The following is a 22,505-nucleotide window of genomic DNA, read 5'->3' on the forward strand; positions in this document are numbered from 1 at the left end:
AAGCAGACTTTCCTCTCTCAGCATCTCTGACACACCCCTCGCCTGGTTTCAATCATATCTCCTCGACCGTTCCCAGTTTATTCAACTAAGATCATTCTGCTCTCGTCTATTCCCCGTCACCTCTGGTGTACCCCAAGGCTCAGTCTTAGGCCCTCTTCTCTTCATAATATACATCCTCCCTCTAGGCACCATTTTCCGCATCCTAGACAGTTCACTTTCCTACAAATCTCACATCAATAATTTCACCCATTCTGCCTACTTCCATCTACGCAATATTAACAGATTACTTCCTTCTCTTTCCACCCAGTCTACGTCCATTCTTGTCCAGTCTTGTTACATCCCGTATTGACTATTGCAACTCTCTTCTGCATGGTCTCCCCCAAAAAATCCCTCCATAAGCTTCAACTGTTTCAGAACTCTGCTGCTCGCATTATCACCAGAACCCCCTCCTACCAGCACATCACCCCTGTTCTTCAGGAACTTCACTGGCTCCCTGTGAAATTCCCGATAATATTCAAACTTCTTCTGCTCACCTTCAAGGCCATTCATAACCTCGCTCCTCCTTACCTTTCTGACCTGTTAACCACTACCTGTTCTGCCCGTTCACTTCGATCTTCCTCTTCTATCCAGCTTGCTGTACCTTCCTTCCGCCTCACCACAATGGGAAGCAGAGCTTTCAGCTGCTCTGCTCCCAGGCTGTGGAACTCCCTACCCCCAGAAATAAGAATCATTGGTTCTCTCCCCCAGTTTAAATCCCAACTCAAAACTCATCTGTTTAAATCTGCATATTCACTGTGAATCCACTGTTTGTTAATTTTATCTTGTGCTTTTGTTTTATTGTTATTATTTTGCCATTGTTTTACTATGTGTCCTATTGTAAAGTGTCCTTGGATGACTTGAAAGGCGCTCATAAATAAAATTTATTATTATTATTATTATTATTATTAAGGTTAATATGGGCATGTGCAGTGAATATCAGCACTATGTGGCCAGAAGTGTGATAATATAATTTATTTTGTGTAATAAACAACTGCAAGGATAGATGATTACAACAAATAGATGACTAATACATACAAGTAATACATAGATGAATAATGATGATGAGTTATGATGCGTAATCATGGGAACAAGCGGGTTTACAAACGGGAGCAGCTGATTAGCATTAGAAAAGCTGAAATAATACCTCAACTGAAGCCAATTGCACTAAATGCACTAAATGTGCACTGTTACAAGAATGCTTTTCTTTCTATTGTTTTCTATTAATTTATATAATTTTAAGTTAAGCAGGACAGAGTTCTTTTAAAGAAAGAGACCTGTTTTATTGTGTTAATGTTGTCAATTTGAGCTAAAAAAAAAATGGCTAAATGATCATTTGTTTCCCATGTGTTCATATCACAAAGAATATGCATCTACTTAAATCAAATTCAAGCCAAATGGTTAAAAAAAATAATTTCACACACAAAAAAAAGAGCTGCAAAATTCACCACACTGGGAAGGGTGAAGACAACTGGGTTGCCTGGCCCTGGCCACGAGGTGTCCCTTATTTATTTTTCAGGGAGTTGGCAACCCTAGTAACAGATGTCTACATTGGTACATTAACAGCAAGAGAAATAAAATATGTTCCCAATGTGACTTACTTGTTCTATGAATGCACACTTTCCCACCTTAATCCGATTCAACTCAAGTCCACAAGTCCTGCAGCAGCGTTACTCTCCGACTACACTAATAATTTGGAGTAACAGGATCTACATCAGCTACATCTGAGGAAACATAGCTCAGGGGCTTTGAATTCAGAATACCCTCAACTTCGGCAAGGAGGGTCTGCAGAACCTCCTCAGTTAGAGTCTGTGCCCCTAAGGTTGTCTTCACAGCCTGCAACAAGGAGCGGATCTCTCTCTCCCAGCAACCACCAAAATGGGCGGAAGTTGGTGGGTTGAAATGGAATCTCACCAGCTGAGCAGCTAGGTGTGTCTGCAGTTCAGGCTGTAGAGCGTCGAAAACCTGCTTCAGCTCTTTCTCCCCAACTCTGAAGTTTGTTCCTTGGCAGTTCAAACGGCTTCCCCTTGCGTGCTACGAATCGCCGGAATGCCATTAGGAATGAATCTGTGCCAATAGTGGGCAGGAAGTCAAGGTGGACAGCTCTAGTGATGAGGCGTTTGAAAATGATGCCCCATCGTTTCTCACGTCTTCGGCCCACTTGAATAGTATATGGACCAAAACAGTCCACACCTGTTGAATAGAAGAGGGCTGATGAAGCCGAAGCCTCGAGGGAGGCAAGTCCGCCATCTTAGGTGCCTCTGGCTAGCCTCTCCATTTCCTGCAATCAAGACAGCCTCGCTTTACTGCTTCTCTCCCTCGTAGTATCCAGTAGTGCCTCCTAGCTTCTGCAAAAAGTCTTGGGAGTTGCTTGCCCTCTTGTAAGTGGACCAACTCAGAGGGGAAACACTCTCGCTGCACTTGTTGCAGCAGCATGGTTTCTGCTCTTTGATAGTTTTCCACAGTCGGAGCGGCATCTGCTGGCCGACGCAGAACTTGCGCTGTAGCCTTAAGGAGGTCCTTAAATGTCTGAAATTGATCGGCTTCAGGTAAAGGTGGGCTACATGGTGTGATGACGTGTAGACAGGTGAAGGGCTTCCGTATTTCCTCATCATTTACAGGTAGGAGGTATGGTTTTTCGGGCCACCGATCAGGAGGCTCATGGAGGAATGGAGGACCTCGGCACCAGCGGCTTCACTCACTTAAGTCTGACAGATGCCTCCCCTGTGTAATGTCATCAGCTGGGTTGCTGGTTGAGTCGAGATATCTCCAGGCTGCCCGGTCTGTCAGGTCCTGTACCTCTGCCACCCGTGTTCCGACAAAGACTTTGAATCGGCACGTGTCTGACTGTAGCCATGTTAGTACTGTGGTAGAATCGGTCCATAAGGTGACATGGCGAAGCGAGACTGTAAGTTCAGTATTGAGCACCTGTGCCAGCTGTGCCCCTGTTAATGCAGCACGTAATTCCAAGTGGGGTATGGTCTGTTGCTTCCGGGACGCTACTCTGGAACGTGCTGTGAGGAAGGCAACTGCCCTCTACAGGAAAGGGCAGAGCAGGCTGTACCTGCTGCGGAGACTCAGGTCGTTTGGAGTAGAGGGCCCACTCCTGAAGACCTTCTATGACTCTGTGGTGGCCTCAGCCATCTTCTATGGTGTGGTCTGCTGGGGCGGCAGCATCTCTGCTGGGGACAGGAAGAGACTGAACAGGTTGATCCGAAGGGCCAGCTCTGTTCTAGGATGCCCTCTGGACCCAGTGGAGGTGGTGAGTGACAGGAGAATGGCGGCTAAGCTGTCATCCCTGTTGGACAACATCTCCCACCCCATGCAAGAGACTCTGACAGCACTAAGCAGCTCCTTCAGTGGGAGACTGCGGCACCCACGGTGTGGGACGGAGAGATTTCGCAGGTCTTTCCTCCCCACTGCTCTCAGACTCCACAACAAAGACTTTTGCAGCTGATCAAACCCTCACACGTGCAATAAGACTGCTATATGTGCAATTCTATATGCTATATGTGCAATTCTTGTACAATTCTTCTTCTGACGAAGTTGTACTTTTGTATTTTCTTACTCAGTTGTATATAGCATTTGGATTTCTATTTTATTCTACTGTATGTATTATTCTATTCTATTCTATTTTATTCTATTGTATATAGTATTTTATTTTATTGCATTCCAGTGTTTTCTCATTTCTGCTACATAACTTTGCACTTTTGCTGTAACAAAACAAATTTCCCACCTGTGGGACTAATAAAGGTCATCTTATCTTATCTTATCTTAACTTCCACAGTGCCATTAGCATCCGCACTCCTCAGGTAAGCCACTGATCCATAGGCCCGTTCAGAGGCATCACAAAATATGTGGATGTCACGTTGGCAGGTGCTCAAATCAATGCTGGAGCTGGTGTAGCAACGAGCTAGAGAAATGGTTTGCAGCTGGGGCAGTTCCTGCTCCCATTCATTCCAGGCCTGGAGATGGTCCTTAGGAAGGTTGGGGTCATCCCAGTCGCCTCAATGCATACCCTATATAATCCAGAGAAAACCCTTAAAAATAAAGCGTTATTTTAAGTACTTTAAGTACATTCTCAAAATGGTATGCTCTTTTAATAATAATATTACAAATTTCAACATAAAGTGCAGTTTTTATTCTTAAAAAATAAGGCAGAAATATAAAATGTTATTTGATCAGCTTCACCTTTAACCTCTGAGTAACCTTAACCAACATATTTTGTACATTAGTGTAGCATGCATAACTTCAGAGATGAAAGCAGTGAGGAGGATGCGGTCCTGCGCAAAGATGCGTCACAGGGTACGAGACTAAGTAATAGTGAGATTCTGTCTCACTTGCCCCACTATTTGTCTCACCTGTCACTTGACTGAAGACATTCAGAACCTGATTTTGTCCTTCCGGTGTATGTTTGGGGATATTCCTACCCAGACAAGTTTGATATCCCATTACATTCTTCTTACCAATCCTGCACCCATTAAACAATGTGCATACAGAGTCAATCCCATCAAAAGAGAGGTTATGAAAAAGGAAGAGTAGTATCTAGTTAGGAATAGACTAGCCATACCCATTTTTAGCCCCTAGAGGTCCCCATGTTTGTTGGACATTAAAGCTGATTGGAGTCCACAGTTCTGTACGGACTTCCGCAACGTGAATGCTGTGACAGTTCCTGACGCATACCCCTTGCCTCTCTTCGATGGTTGCATTGATGACATCGGACCTGCCACATTTATTACTAAACTAGATATGTTGAAAGGTTACTGGCAAATTCCTTTAACCAAAAGATATCCACTTTTGTAACTCCGGACAGTTTCCTCCAGTACACAGTCATGCCATTTGGGTTATGTAATGCGCCAGCTACATTTCAGAGGCTAGTGAACAAAGTACTGGGTGATGTTCCAAACTGCCGGGTGTATCTGGATGACATTGTTGTGTATTCCAGTGAATGGTCAGAGCATCTTGCTACTTTGTCAGCTGTATTTAAACGCCTCTCAGCTGCCTCGCTGACTCTGAATCTTGCCAAGTGTGAGTTTGGTAAAAGAACCATTCTCTATCTAGGCCAACAACTTGGCGGTGGAAAGGTATGCCCAGTGTAGGGCTGTGCGATATGACCAAAATCTCATATCCCGATATAAGAATTCTATCGTCCCGATAACAATATTAATCACAAAAATGTAACATTTTCTGTCAATATGTGAATCTCGGGCAGCTCGACTTGCGGGAAGTGTTTCCTGCTGCGCGTCATGTAGCTGGAGTTGAGTGTTTTAACCGTTGCATGAAACGATACATTTTTAGACATAAGTTGTAACGGCCGCTGTTTTCTTTATTTGTATTTATTACACGGCGTGCTGCGGGGAAAAGTCTGTTCTAACGTTTGAATCTAAAGTTTATTTTTTAGCACCTGGCGGCTCTTTTTTTTGCTTCTCATCCGTAAATAATCTGCTCTTTCACTTGATTCAGTTTATTTTGAAAGGTCTCAACAGGATCTTGAGCTTTATTGTGAAAGGATTATGTGGAACATAAACAAGCGGACACGCGATGGTTTCACCGTCGTTGTTGCTAATGACAATGCATAAAAACAGGCGCTTGTCCGTCCGTAGTGTGGTTATATTAAATATAAGAGAAAGAGAGAACTTTAAGAAATTAATATAGCCACTGCAGTGACCATCAAAACGCTAAAAAAATATTGCCGTAAACAGTTTATTTTGTGACACCAAAAACAAACGATAGCGTAAAATGAAACGATAGACGTTTTTATATCGTCATCCGATATATATCGTTATATCGAACAGCCCTAGCCCAGTGGATGCAAAGATCCGTGCCATTTCAACTTTTCCAGTTCCATCTACAAGAAGGGAGCTATGTTGTTTTTTTTGGAATGGCCGGATATTATCGCCGGTTCTTTAAGAACTTCTCAACAGTAGCTGCCCCGTTGACTGCCTTGACCAGTCCATCAGTTCCATTTTCCTGGTCTGATGAATGCCAACATGCCTTAGAGAATCTCAAAGGATTGCTTCATGTTCACCTGTTCTCTCCGCCCCAGACTTCAGCCGACCATTCAAGCTGGAGGTCGATGCTAGCGCCATTGGGGTAGGTGCTGTCCTTCTACAGGAGGATCAGGATGGACTCGATCCCTCTGTGGGCTCTGTAGGCTCACTCATCCTCAGAGAAGTTATTCAACAATCGAACAACAAACTCTTGCCATTCTGTTGGCTCTGCAACATTTTGAGGTTTATCTTGGATTAAGTGTAGAACCCATAAGAGTCTTTACCGGCCACAATCTGCTTGTTTTCTTTTCAAGGATGTACAATAACAACCGTCGGCTTATGAGGTGGTCTTTAATCATCCAAGAGTATAACCTTCAAATCTGCCATGAAAAAGGGACAGAAAATGTCCTGGCTGATGCACTGTCCCGTGCCCTGTAGTCTGTTTAGACTACAGCCAGCTCTGTAGAGCAGACCCTCAAATCACGACCAGGTATGTTGTCAGGGCCAGTGTTGGGCTCGATACTTTGAAAAAGTAATTAATTATAGATACTAGTTACTTCTTCAAAAGGCAACTAAGTTCGTGAGTTACAAGTAATTAATTACTTGAAAAGTAACTATTGGGTTACTTTTAAAAAAAGTTAACCCTCTGGGGTCCAGGTTATAATTGGCCATTTGTGACTACTTTTGATTTGACCTCTACATTTCATTTCACAAAACTATTTACTTTGCCTTGTTTGGTATCATTGCTTTCAGCACAACCTCACATGTCCAAATTTACAGTTATGTTTTGATTATGACATACTGTATTAACACAGTTGATTTAAAATCAGACAAAAAAAACATAAAATCTGAGTAGAAAAAGTTATATTTTTTTACTGTAACCAAAAACATGTTTATTGAATCATATTTCATACCTTCAAATGCAAATATAAATTGTCACTTTTAAAATCATATGCGCAAGTTTTGCAAACAACAAAGTTATTTGCATCCATTTACCTTTTACCCTTTTTTAATAACCATTTCAAACTACTTACATCAACACAATGTAAAAACTGGTATATAAGACCTTGTTGCTTTGTCATCTTGAAGTGCTCATGTGATTGTTGTGCCAAAAAGTGATCGTCTGTCAGAAAGCGATTGCCGTCCACAGGAGCATGTGCAGCTGCTTAAAGCTGCAGCGCCCAGACTACTTATGTAGAAAGCTACTTCCGTGCAACTGATATAGGATGTTGTATGTTTGTTGAAAAATAGTAACGCGACCACACCACATTTTCTTCTTAGTAACAGTAACGCCGTTTCAGCTCATCTGGTAGCATGCTGCAGCTGACTATGACCCTGCTGCTCCTCTGCTGGAAATCAACGATGTGTTGCTGGCCCTGCTACATGCATCTGGAAACTGACTTGTTGTAGTATCCTTCCAGCTTCAGTCTGTACTGCCTCTTGGCTTTCCTGATGGATCTACATAGGTCATATCTGGCCTTTTTGTAGCCCTCTGCATCACCAGAGGCAAATGCAGCAGAGCATGCATGCAGTATGGAAAGTAGTTCAACCATGGTTTCTTATTTGGATATGTGTTTCTCCTTGAGTACAGGACCTGACTATTAGCCACACTCATTAGCACTAAAATAAACCATTAATAAAATTGGGGTTAGTAGCGCGTCACAAACACGTCTCCAGTCAAGGGTGCCATCTTTTAGATTTTACATTAGATTGAAGAGGCAACATCAGAAGTTCAAGTCTAAATCCTTTTTTAAAATTTTGAGGCAATTTTAGATTGAACTCTTTCTTTCTACCACTTTTTTTTTTTTAACAATTACAGTTTAGCATGGGAGGCAATATAGTGGTCATAGAAAGCATTTGGCTGTATTACACACCATTGGATAGACAACAAAAACTATTTCTTTCTCCATTAAATTATTGAGCTAGATTTTCCCTCCCTGAGCTGGTTCTGCTAGAGGTTTCCTTCACAGTGTCACCATAGGACTTGCTCATAGGGTGTCATATAATTGTTTTTCTCTGTATGTATTATTGTAGGTCTACTTTACAATATAAAGCACCTTGAGGCAACTGTTGTTGTGATTTAGTGCTGTATTAATACAATTGAATTGAATTGAGAAGCTAGTATTTTATGAATCTGTTACTTAGTATTATTAGCAGATGCATGTAAACTTGTGCAGTTTATAAAGGCAGGCATGGTAATGAAATGAAAAAAAAATATGAAAGCATTTTTTCAAATATATGCATTTTATGTGATGACAATGATTTTTAAAAACTATTATACTGAATAACATCATTAATAATTTTTAACAGAAGAAATTCTCTGTCAGAACAAAAAACTTCACACACAAAGTTCACAACTTGTGTTGGGTTTTTTTGGCCTATGTGTTGTAGAAGAATATATGAAGAGAGTGTCTGAATATCTGAAGAGTAGCTGAATGTATTGTACGGCATTATATGAGTTAAAAAAATATCAGGCAGCATTTTCAGTTTCAGTTTAATATGGTCATATGACACCTATATCAGTATGAAAAAAATTATCATTTATAATTCATTTATAGTTGGTTTTTCACTTTTATTTATACTTACTTGCAGTATTCTGAGTTTCAATATAGTTAATAGCATGATTTCAATATAGTCCAATATAAACCTCCAGAATGTGTTAGTTTTTAAATCACAAACTTGCCCACTTGTTTGTGGATTTAGGTTATTCTTTCAAATGCACACCCGCACATTCAATATTAGTGTCCCCCTTAATTTCCTAAGAACATAAAATAATTTAGATTTCATAATAGTACTAACAGTGATGCTGCCACTGTGAAACTGATTAAAGTTGATGTAACATCTACATATTAATGGGTTACCCCAACAAAATATAAGTGAGGACAATTTCTATGGTCACAGAAAAATCAAAATTCAGTGATTTTCTGATTTATATTTTAAACTTTTTCTTTTATGAATAATTTTGATTTACAGTGACAAATACATACTATAGCATTTAACAGTGGATATGAAAACTAATGCATTAGTCTTTTTATCAAAACTAATGTATGTGTCTTAAGATGCAGTATTCTGTATAAAATACTTGGTCAGCTTTTTCAGCTTTAAAACATTGACATTAGATGGTAGTGGGCACTGCAGAAGTTCAAGTCTAAATCGTTTTTTAATATTTCGTGGCAATTTTAGATGTAACTCGAGTTTTCAGCAACTTCTTTAATGACTCTTTGATCTCCTGTGTCCGAAGAACATTCACAAGCACAACTGACTCACTGACTCATCCCTGTTGCTGTTAGCAAACTAATTCCATTAGTAGAAATATATCTAGCTTATAATTAAAATTGTGGGGGGGGAAAACAACAGCCAGTTTATTAACAAAAACATTTCTGCTCTGAACTGGAAGCTCACATCAAGACAATAGCTCCTCAGTTCACAGTAGCATCGCTCAGCTAGCATGCTAACAGCAGAGTTACTCACCCCCTCCCTTGCTGTGCTGAATCATAGCTTAAGGCGAATCACTCACTCACTCACCCCCTCCCTACTGGCTCACAGCTTCTTCTTCTTCTTGGTTGGCAACCAATGTTAAGGCGCTTTACCGCCCCCTGGCTCACAGCTCAGTGGACATTTAGATGAGAAAATATATATTTGACACATTTAAGGAAAATACCAATAAAATAAAATTAAAATAAATAAATGTTCCCTTTAGAATTTTTTTGCTCTAAAAAAACATAGTTGTTTTCTTTTACAATAATTCATCTTAGCAGTAGGATTTACATTAAAAGAGAAACAAATTAAGTTTGAGTGAAAATATACATTTTTACACTCTCTGGTCAACTGACTCAGTGACTCAAATCACTCAAGAAACCCGATTCACTTTGGTGAGTGACTAATTAAAACTCGATTCAGTAAAAAGAATCGAATTTACCATCACTACTGAGCACCCAGATAGCAAGGAGACATTGAACAGATGTTGATTTTCCATATGAACAGTGTTGGGAAGGTTACTTTTAAAATGTATTCCATTACAGAATACTGAATACATGCCCCAAAATGTATTCTGTAACGTATTCCGTTACGTTACTCAATGAGGGTAACGTATTCTGAATACTTTGGATTACTTAATATATTATCATGCTGTTTACCACTACGTGAATGTACTATTGCTGTGATTTATTACTGTTACTGAAGGTCCGCGGCTCCGAACCGTAGTAAAGGGACCTCTGGCTAATACATCGGGTTCCGTGTGGGGCTCGTAGCCGAAAAATAGCTTTACTTTGTTGTCTGGGTCAACTTTGCTAGCGAGAGACAGAGAGAGGCGTTGAAAGGCTGCTCCAACGGAACTTATTTTTTCCGGAGGAAAACACGAACACAGTGTACAGTTGAGTCTCAATAGCTTACTTACAACTGGGCTCTCCAGGCACTCTTCTTGGCTGCACTGGTTATTATTATATTTACATGCTTCCAGCTCCCGTTTTTGCTCCGTGACAGCTCGGACTTTTCCTTTCTCTCCCTCCCTCGCTCGCTCACAGACACATAACGTGTATGGTAGTCCATTCTCGCTGCAGCACGGACTACACTGCCCATGAGGCTACATTCTTTAGGGCCATGCCTGTAGCATTCTGCCTTTTAGCTTAGCATAACAACAACAACAAAAAAGCGCTCTCTCACCCAGGAAACACGCAGAGAGAGAGCGTCACCCTGTAACCATGGCAACCGTAACGCTGCCGCCTGGAACAACAGAGTGTAGCTGTCAAACAAACCCAAACAGTCCTGACCCGCGACAATATGAAACAGGAAAGTACCGCCGTGTAATCCATTTATTTCAACAAAGTAACTGTATTCTGAATACCACCTTTTTAAACGGTAACTGTAACGGAATACAGTTACTCATATTTTGTATTCTAAATACGTAACGGCGGTACATGTATTCCGTTACTCCCCAACACTGCATATGAACCATCAGAATCGTCAGGATTGAAATGTCAACGCAAAACCAATGTTGAAACAACATTGAAATACTGATGAAACCTGACACTGACATTGAAATAACATTGATTCACTGTTGTTCTGTCATCGTTGATTGTTGATCTATTTATAGTTGACAAGGTGACAACAATCACGTTGAAAAGCCATCGATTTATGGTTGAGCGGGAAATTAAAGCTGCTACCACTTGGACTATTCCATAGCACCCCTATCACAGTGGTACATCCCATCAGGCAGCGGGAAATTCCATTTAAGCTCAGCAGAGTTGACTGGATATTTTGTCAGAACACCGGAGACAACAGTTTCTGCACGGCACTCTCGGCTGTATCAGGTAAGAATGTAAGAATTTAGTTATTTGTTATTTGAAGGTCGACGTATGTATGATATCAATAAAGCTAACTTAAACAGAAGGAGAAAAGTATGAATTTCACAGACAACACCAACGATGAACAAAGAAAACATTTTCATGACATACATTCATGTCTTTCCGTTATAAAGCTACAAGCAGTAGCGGTTTTAGATACGGGCGAGACGGGCGGTTGCCCGGGGCGGCATCGTGGTGGGGGGCGGCATCACGGGCATCGGCAAAAAAAAATTGCTCGTACTCGTACTCATGCTGACGTCAGCCAGCGCATATTGGGAATGGCATAGGTGTCAGGGTTCCTGGGTCGTTGACCCAGTGTTTTCCGTTTTGTCATGTTCAGTTTATTTTCACATCCATGTTTTCTGTGCCAGCCTGTCTCATGTTCCAGTTCCTTCCATACATCATTAGTTAGCCTACACATCAGCTGTGCTCTCACCTGTCTCCAATCATTGTCATTTATTAGTCACGTATTTAAGCCCTCTGTTCCCTTCAGCCCTGGTCTTGTCATTGATGTTCGTGTGATGTTCGTATGATGTTCCCGTGATGTTATTGTCGTCTCTCCGCTTGTATGTTCAGATCAGTCAGCCAGCCAGTCAGTTCTTCAGTCAGTCAGTCGTCCACCCAGTCAGTCATTTCAGTTCCTGTTCTGTTCATCCAACCTACCTCAATAAACTCCATTATCCTGCACCGTGAGTCCAGCGTTTGGGTCCTCCTTCTCTCATCCACGCCTCCACGACACAAGATCCTGACAATAGGCACTGATCGGTTTTCTATCGCCCATTAGCTGGGAGTAACGGCGCCCTCCGTTTGCGAGGTGCGCCTGCTGCTTGCGGCGCAGGGAGGAGAGGGCGGGGCGGCGGGGGATTCTCTGGCTGGCTGGAGCAGCATCTAATAACCAACTCGCAAAATAAAAGAAAATAAAAACAAACCAACAAACACGAAAACACCAGACATCATGATACAGACTTATAATTTGCACCGATGTTTTTTCAAAATTCTATACGCGAAAAGTGAGCGCGAGAGCCCTCGGTGCGCCTGCTTGTGCTGAAGTCAAAGTAAACTTTATTGTCATCTCCGCTACATACAGTCCAGTAGAGACGAGACGACGAGGCTCCAGTTACAGCAGTGCAAGTAAACAAACAATAAATATTTAAGAGTAAAAACATTAATATACACTTTAGGACCAGGGGTAAAGGGATCAATAACAATTTAAAATGTATATTTTATATTTTGTTGATTTAAAGTCTCACACACAACCCGTTTTTAAAGTTTAAAAAAAGAGAAAGAAGAGGAGGAGTGTAGCGACTTCCACAGTCGCTAGAGGCCGGGGACTGAGCCTGCCTATTTGCCTGACGCGCTGTCAACTTTACGCAATAATGCGAGAGGTGGAATTGCTTGCTTGTTTATTCAAGTGCTTGAAAAGTTTACAGAGCAATGTGATCGGCTCGCGATTCAAACTCTTAAAACATCACAGCTCTAATGCAACAAGGGGAAACTCGTTGTGCTGCGGTCAACAAAAACTACGGCTACCCAGCCCTCCTCTCTGTCAAAATCAAACCAGTGAAAGACAGACTGACAACGCCCTCTTAATGTCACCGCTACCACCCACGTGACTCCCGTTACACATCACCATAGCAACCAAACAAATGAAAACCCAGTGATCATTAAAATTCAATACATTTAATTATGGCTCCTACAAGGAGAAACGAGCAAAAGATACAGGTAAGCAGATGTGTCATTGGATAATGGCAGGTCATGTATCCTAAAACATTAAGAATCAGAATACTTTCTTAATCCCTAAGGAAATTATGTGGGTTACAGTTGCTCCAAGAAGAAATGGTAAAATAGTAACAGTAACAGACTAAACTCCAAACAATATATACAATAATATAATATTAATTAGTCAGTGTCAATTGTTGATTTGTCCTGTTCTCATTGTATGACGAATTATGATGTCTGTTTAGTAGCCGTTTGCATACAATCCATACTCTCTCTCTCTTCATATGTGTGTGTGTGTGTGTGTGTGTGGGGGGGGGGGGGGGGGGGGGGGGGGGGGGGGCCCAGAGGGGGTGTTCGCCCAGGGCGCCAAACAGGCTAGGACCGCCACTGGCTACAAGGGTGCTTTTGTTAGCCCTGCGGTCAGCTTGCCCACCGTGTACCCCGACTCTCGCTCTATGGCTGCTGTATGCAGAGTTAAATCCCTCAAAGGCTTTACAAATGTATGCAATATGATCCAGAAACGTAAAGTTGCCTCTACCGATATGTACAATGCTTGTGTTAAATTTGAAGATTTGACCGCACCCGCTCCCATTTATAAACACGTGAAAGAGTCGCCTGAGACCGAATGATCACGTGACATGCCCACGTGATTTTCCATGACTTTAATAATGAATGTTCCCTACCTGGAACTTATCTTGAATATCATGTTTTTCCTCTTTTTATTGACATTGTGTTTTGTGTGTTTTTTGTTTTGTTTTGTTTTGTTTTTCATTTTCTCATTTCAGATCAGTAAAGTACCTTCCACTCATAAACAAGTAAGATACTCATGTCTTCAAATTATTGTTAGTTTTTAACCATTTTTTAACCTGTTACAGACTCTGATGATGAGCAACCTCCAAAATAAAAGGTTTCCCCAGGGCCCATGTGTGAAAGTACCAGGTAATAATGTAATGTTTAGTGTGTGTGTGTGTGTGTGTGTGTGTGTGAGAGAGAGAGAGAGAGAGAGAGAGAGAGAGAACAGGAACATTTGTAGACGAGTTGATTACTCTTTAATTTTTTAAACATTTTGCTAAACAGGCTCCACCACTCTGCAGTCTGCCCCCCAACCCACTACTAGCAACCATCATGATGCCCCGGCCATCTACCGGCTCCTTTCGCCAACCTACACAGCTATGCAACCTCCCCAGCAAATAGTCTGCGTTCAGTGCCTTCTCTAACAACGGTATGCTTTGAAACAATGAGCTGCATCATAATTTCATTGTAATCTTAACTTCAAAACACTAATTTATGCTGCTGAATATCATCATATTTTGCTTTTTTATATTCCAGAGAGTCTGAGGCAAGTTCTAAAATGTTGTACTTTGACATTTTACATAGGATTTCATTTATATGTAACAGGCTAAATTGTAAACAGTTTTAACAGATTGAACTACTTAAACCTGAATGCAAAATGTGAAGCCATCACTTATGGATATTGTTTCTCATCACAATGCTTATCCAGTTTATCACAAGCCAGTATTCTTTGTGTTATTGTTCTTTTCAATAGATGCAGCCATCCGAAAACTTATAATCATGATAACAGAGCTGATCAGAGAAGTCAGGGACCTCCGTGCAAAGTTCAGAGCCTTCCGTTAATCCTGCAGCACTGATCCTGTTCATGCTGGGGTATTACCTCTGGATTAGCCATTTAACAACATAGATGAGATGAACTGCAATGACCGGAGGCAAATAAAGCAATGGTAAGTTCTTAAAGGTTGTGGGACTTTAGTAGCCCTGAACTTTAGAAATTGTCAAATTTGGTTAAACTGCCCCAAAATGGCCTTCTCCTGTATGTTCTGCTTGAATAGACAACAGCAGGCTATCGTTGGCAGATCCAACACATAGGAATAGAAATGCATTTCACTGCAAATAGTTTAGTTTATTCATTTTATCTTTATAGGCTTTGAGCTTTTTAGCTAATGGCTCTTTGAGAATCAAAGTGAGGCAGCAGTTTGCTGATTTCTGCCTTGTGACTTTCATATTAATCAGCCTAGTAGTTTAGATGCTTTCTCCCTGATGAAGACAATAGACAAGATGTTATTCATATTTAAGCTCTAATTTGGCTTTTTTTTTCTCTTCTTTTTGTGTTTGTTTGTGTCCTAGATGGCCTGACTCAGCGGGTGGGGGTAAACGCTGTTTCTGAGTTTGCCTTCGCCCAAGCAGTGCAGAAATGTCTCCGCTACCCTTCAGAAAACATGGGTGGTGTAGGATGCCCGATATCCAGCTTGGTCCCCGAGTAAACCAAAAAAAAATAAGTGACCTGTAACCAATACATGTAACAAAGATACTTTTTTTAAAAATATAATAAATTACTTTGTAATTGATACAGAGATGTATCTGTCATTTTTATTACATATTGCCAGATGCTTCATTTTATAGGGATATTATTATGGACATGACAAATTGTAAGACAATGTCCAGCATATTATGGGTTTCCTATTTGTGGATCATACACAATTGTCTTTTTTGCAGGTTTAAGTATTGCTGGTAAGTTGCAGCGGTTTTTTATTAATACAAATACCTGTTAAGTACTGATTTTTAATCATGACTTTATTGTTTCAATAGTAACAAAGGGTGCAAAAGTGATGGAAAATCAACATCAGAGTTCAACAGTGATTCAATATCAGAATCTGACATTGTTTCAATATTAACAGTGTTTGAAAATTTGACGCTGAATCAATGTCAGTGTTCAACATTGATTCAATATCAAAACCTGACGTTGTTTCAATATTAAAAAAGGGTGCAAAAGTGACGTTGGGTCAACATCAGATTTCAACGTTGATTCAATAGAAGCACCTGATATTGAAACAATGTTTAGTCAATGTCTCCTTGCTATCTGGGCAGGGCTGTGCTATGAATTCTGAGACACAGCTTCTTCTTCTTCGGGGTTTAACGGCAGCTGGCATCCTTGTACATGCAGTGCTGCCATCTTCTGTTTCAGTCCGTTATTACACACTTAAATCCTACTACTTATTCCTGCGTCTTTTGGGATCTTACAAAGCTTCAAACGACGCGTCGACTATTAAATTAGTCGTCGACGATTTTGATAGTCGGCATAATCGTGACTAGTGGACTAATCGTGGCAGCCCTATTCCAGACTCTATTTCAACAATCAATTGACAGTCACACCGTCCACCAGCTGTGGAAACACTCCACAGTCATCCCCATCCCCAAAAGAAACAACCCAAAGTCTCTGATGGATCTTCATCCTGTGGCCCTCACCTCACAGGTGATGAGGGCCAAGGAGAAGATCATAAAACAGCACATCATAAGAGCAACTGACCCCCTGATGGACCCACTCCAGTTTGCTTACTGTGCACACAGAGGCGTTGATGATGCAAAAATCTTCATCTTGGACTCCATCCACAAACATCTGGAACTCCTTGACTCCTCCGCCAGACTTCTGCTTGCTGATTTCTCATCAGCGTTCAACAGTCTGGAGCCTCATATCCTGGCCACTAAACTTTCCTCCCGATTTCACCTGGATGATAAGCTAACCCTGTGGATATTTGACTTTTTGACCAACAAGACTCAGAAAGTTCGGGTCAACAACTCTCTTTCCGGTCAACAACGTCCACTGGCTCCCCCCAGGGCTGTGTGCTCTCCCCTCTGCTCTACGTCCTCTACACCGTTGACTGCAGATCCACACAGCCCAACTGTCACCCGGTGAAATATGCTGTCGACACAGTTTTCCTGTCACTGCTGTCAGGCGCCTCACAACGCCACAGGCCCACTCTTCAGGAGTTTGGAGTTGTCACACCACTCTACAAACTTGAACTTGCTCCAATCACCGAGCACCATGGGAAGTCGTTGGCGGTAGTTGAGGAGTACAAATACCTGGGAACCATCTTTGACAACCTCCTTAAATTCTCTGCTAACACAGAGGAGATTCTCAGGAGGTGCCACCAACGGCTATACCTCCTTAGAAAACTCAACTCCTTTGAAGTCAGCACACCCATCATGATGACTTTTTACTATGCCTTTCTGGAAAGTATCATGACCTTCTCCATCACCTGCTGGTTCCACTCCCTCAGCCTTCAGAACAGGAATAGACTGCAGCATCAGTGTGCTCTAAAATCATTGGCCTGCCTGTCAGAACTCTTGCACAAGACAGGCAGACAAAATTATCAACGACCTCTCTCACATTCTTCACCCCGCATTTCAGTCCTGCACCTTTGTCCCCAAAGCCACTCTGCTTTTTAACTCCAGCCGATAAGACCATGTCACACACTAGAAACAAACTATTCTGCACTCTTTTAATACTGCCAACACTTTATTCACTTTTAGTCACTTACATTTATTTATTCACTTATTTAGTCACTTTAATTTTAAAACTGTGTAATTTTAAAAGTGTGTATATACTGTATATTCTGTGTATTTATTATCTCATTCTTATTACCTGTTTATGCCCTGTCCTCATCTTCAACGGCACCCTGCTCTGTTGTATCTTAATTGCCCCTTGGGGATAAATCAAGTCTCTCTGATTCTGATATATACACGCACATCATTATATATATATATATATATATATGATTGACCGCCCCTGTGGGTGGTCAATCCTTCAAGCTCGGGTCCTTTAGCAGAGGCCTGGGAGCTTGAGGGTCCTGCGCAGTATCTTAGCTGTTCCTAGGACTGCGCTTCTCTGGACAGAGATCTCCGATGTTGTTCCCGGGATCTGCTGGAGCCACTCGCCTAGCTTGGGAGTCACCGCACCTAGTGCTCCGATTACCACTGGGACCACCGTCACCTTCACCCTCCACATCCTCTCGAGCTCTTCTCTGAGCCCTTGGTACTTCTCCAGCTTCTCGTTTTCCTTCTTCCTGATGTTGCTGTCATTCAGAACCGCTACATCAATCACTACAGCCGTCTTCTCATGTTTGTCTACCACCACTATCTCCGGTTGGTTAGCCACCACCATTTTGTCCATCTGTATCTGGAGGTCCCACAGGATCTTAGCTCGGTCATTCTCCACCACCCTTGGGGGCGTCTCCCATTTTGACCTCGGCACTTCCAGGCCATATTCGGCACAGATGTTTTTGTATACTATGCCGGCCACTTGGTTATGGCGTTCCATGTATGCCCTGCCTGCTAGCATCTTGCACTCTGCTGTTATGTGCTGGATTGTCTCAGGGGCATCTTTACACAGCCTGCACCTGGGCTCTTGCCTGGTGTGATAGACCCCAGCCTCTATGGATCTTGTACTCAGAGCTTGTTCTTGTGCTGCCATGATTAGTGCCTCTGTGCTGTCTTTCAGTCCAGCTTTGTCCAGCCACTGGTAGGATTTCTGGATATCAGTCGCCTCCTCTATCTGCCGGTGGTACATACCGTGCAGGGGCCTGTCCTTCCATGATGGTTCCTCGCCTTCCTCCACTTTCTTGGGTTTCTCCTGCATGAGGTATTCACTGAGCATGCTGTCAGTTGGGGCCATCTTCGTGATGTATTCGTGGATGTTCATTGTCTCATCCTGGACTGTGGTGCTGACACTCACCAGTCCTCGGCCCCCTTCCTTCCGCTTAGCGTACAGCCTCAGGGTGCTGGACTTGGGGTGAAACCCTCCATGCATGGTAAGGAGCTTTCTTGATGTCAGTGGCTTCTATCTCCTCCTTTGGCCAGCCTATTACCCCAGCAGGGTACCTGATCACGGGCAGGGCGTAGGTGTTGATAGCCCGGATCTTGCTCTTACCGTTCAGCTGACTCCTCAGGACTTGCCTGACCCTCTGCAGGTACTTGGTGGTTGCAGCTTTCCTAGCGGCCTCTTCATGGTTCCCATTCGCCTGCGGGATCCCCAGGTACTTGTAACTGTCCTCTATGTCTGCAATGTTGCCTTCTGGTAGTTTGATCCCCTCACTTCTGACTACCTTCTCTCTCTTTGTTACCATCCGACTACACTTCTCCAGCCCGAACGACATTCCGATGTCATTGCGGTATATCCTGGTGGTGTGGATCAGTGAATCGATGTCTCGTTCACTCTTGGCATAGAGCTTAATGTTATCCATGTACAGGAGGTGGCTGACAACTGCTCCATTCCGTAGTCGGTAGGTTGGCCTCCAATGTTGTCCGCCACATCCCCATTGAGTTCCTGATTAAGGCTCTCAGGGTCCTGTTGATCTTATATAGTTCTAGGCATTCCAGGATCCAGGTGTGGGCATGGGGCATTGAGTCATAGGCCTTCTTGTAATCACACCAGGCAGTGCACAGGTTGGTCAGTCTGGTCCTGCAGTCTCGTCTGACTGCTTGGTCTGCCAGTAGCTGGTGTTTTGCGCCTCTGGTATTCTTGCCCATCCCTTTCTGTGCCTCGCTCATGTATTGACCCATGTGCCTGTTCATCTTAGCCGCTATGATGCCTGACAGGAGCTTCCACGTGGTGCTGAGGCAGGTTATTGGTCGGTAGTTGGAGGGGACCGGTCCCTTCTTGGGGTCCTTGAGGATCAGGACCGTCCGGCCTTCGGTTAGCCATTCCGGGTGTCTCTCGTCAACTAGCAGCTGGTTCATTTGTGCTGCCAGGCGCTCGTGGAGTGCAGTCAGCTTCTTCAGCCAGTAGGCGTGAACCATGTCAGGGCCTGGTGCTGTCCAACTCTTCATACTGGAGACCCTTTCTTGGATATCTGCCACTGTGATGGTTACTGGACCCTGTTCGGGGAGGTCGCTGTGGTCTGCCCTCAGATCCACTAGCCACTGAGCATTGCCGTTATGGGTTGCGTCCTTCTCCCATATGCTCTTGGTGGTGCTGTTCTCATATTGTTCCCCTGCCACTGAGAGTACACCTTGGCTGGTTCCGTGGAGAACAGCTTCCTGTATCTCTTCAAGCGGCTGGCCAAGGCTGTGAGTCGTTGCTTGGCAGTTTCCAAGGCCTCAGATATGGACAGATATGGACAGCTTCCTGTACTTCTTAGGCACCTTCCTCATCGCGGCTTTCTGCAACTCCGATAGTTGGCTAACCTCCTCCGCACCAGGGTTACTTGCGTAGTAGCATTCCAACAACGCCCTGTTTTCGTCTCTTGCCCATTTCTTCTTCCAGTAGCCCACTTCTCGTCAGGGTGCCCTGGTTCCTCAACACTTGACGCGGACCTTGTTGATCCGGGCGACGTCCGAGCCGGCATGTTTTCATATTTATGTGTCTCGCTCATGTCTGCGGTAGGCTTGCTTAGCATAGGGGGTCTAGCCTTAGGACCCTTACTGGATACAGACGCCCCAGGCGAGAATCAAACTTGCGAGGGCGTGTAGTCTAACCACTACGCTATCCAGAGTGACCAGAGTAATATAGTGTAATGTAAACAGAGTGACCAGAGTAATGTGAACAGGATAACCAGAGTAATATAAGCAGTGAAGGAGTATGATCAGTGTAGCAGTGTGTGATGTAATAATAAATCAGATATAATATGAAATGACCTTGTGATAATAAGGTTGTGTTGCAGACCCTTATGGTGATGCTATGAGGGGGAGTGGGGGCATGTTCTGATTTAGGACTCAGATGGCCTGAGGATAGAAGGGCTTCTTGAATTTCTCAGTTTTTGTCCTGATAGTGTGGAACCTTCTGCCTGATTGCAGAAGTTGAAACAGTTTGTTACTGGAATGGGACGAGTCCTTTAATATCCGAACTGTACTGGACCAACATCTCCTGTGGTAACTGTCCAGTAGGGAAGGGAGAACAGACCTGCAGCAGTGGTCTGCTGCACGGACCACTCTCTGAAGAGTTTTTGGTCATGAACACAGCTATTCCCATACCAGTATGTTCTGTGTGAGGATGCGCTCCACAGCACCTGAATAGGAAGTCCTAAGGATCATTTGAGAGACACAATCCCTGTCGGAGATGGTACAGGTGCTGCCTAGCCTTTTTGGACTGGACCTCAATGCAAGCAGACCATGTCAGGTCTGAGGCAATGTGAACACCTAGATACTTCAGGGCAGTACCCACTCCACTGGAGCTCCGTTGACGATAGACTCACTGCTGAACCATTCTAAAGTCCTCTACCAGCTTCTTGGTCTTGGTCAGATGTTCAGCTGGAGGTGGTTGTCCTGACACTACGATGCCAGGTTCTTCACCTCATCCAAATAGGATTGTTGATGGAGCAAACTTAGCAATGGTATTGGAGCCATGAGTGGCCTTGCAGTCAGAAGTATAGAGGGAATAAACCAGTGGCGAGGGTATGCACCCCTGTAGTGCTCCCATGTTGGTAGTGATGTTGTCAGAGACCCACCTACCCACCCTCACCACCTGAGATCTGCCAGTGAGGAAATCCAACACACATGCACATAGATGGCTCTTAAGTCCTAGAGTCTGGCTTGTTGTTCTTGGGCACGGAGCAGTGGAGGATATTTTCAAGCATGTGGGGACCACGGACTTTACCAGGGAGTCACTGAAGATATAAGTGAATACACCTACGAGCTGGTCAGCCCAGCAATGCAGCAGATGGCCAGTGATGCCGTCTGTTCCCGCCACTGTCGTGGTGTTCACTCTCCTCAATGCCGCTCGGACGTCGTGCTCCACTATGCTGATTAGCTGTTCCTCGGTGCTGACGTCACCGTCCTCTGTTGTCGGGCTGTAGTTAGCACTAGCCACCTGGCTAACCTTGAAACGGGCGTAGAACTTGTTCAGCTCATTGGTAAATGCAGAATCAACATTGATTGTCGTGGTGTCCTTGGCTTTGTAATCTGTGATGGTGCGCAGTCTATGCCGCATGCTCTGTGTGTCACCCTGGTGGAAGTGAGACTCCACGCACTCCCGATACCTGTGGCATCCCTCACTACTATACAAAGCCACTTTTTAGGCGCTCATATTGCCAGTGGCGAGACCAGCATTGTATGTGGCGGTCCTGGTGTTCACTGCAGTGCCAATCAATCCGTCCACCACGGTTTCTGGTTTGGGAGTATCTTGACTCTTACAGTAAGGATGATCTCCCCTGCTATCATGCTAACGAAGCTAACTGCTACTTCCGTAAATTCGCTAATGTCATTGATAACCGAAACATTTCCTGGTCTACGTGTTCAAATGCTTTCTGTAGCGTAGCTTCTGATTGGGCAGACCAGCATTTCACCTCCCTCGTGACTACCTCATCAATATGTATGTTTTGTTTATACTAAGGAATGAGGAAATGGGGTTGTGGTCAGATTTGGATGTGAAACAGTTTTGTTGCCCTACTTGTATGGCGTGTAGCAATGGCCCAAAATTCTTTCTCCCCTCGTCGGACACATAATGTGTTGGAAAAAGTTCGGCATAACTTCTCTGAGGTTTGCTTTATTAAAGTCTCTTGCCAGGATCTTTGTTTTGAAACGCACTCAGCATATCATGTAGTTTAGACAAAGCCATACTTGTGTCCGCCCTGGGGTGGTATAGGCGGTGGCCAAGGTGAACTCACGACGCAGGTAAAAGGGGTGATAC

Source organism: Pelmatolapia mariae, linkage group LG10_11 (assembly GCF_036321145.2).
Source record: "Pelmatolapia mariae isolate MD_Pm_ZW linkage group LG10_11, Pm_UMD_F_2, whole genome shotgun sequence".
Classification (NCBI taxonomy): Eukaryota; Metazoa; Chordata; class Actinopteri; order Cichliformes; family Cichlidae; genus Pelmatolapia; species Pelmatolapia mariae.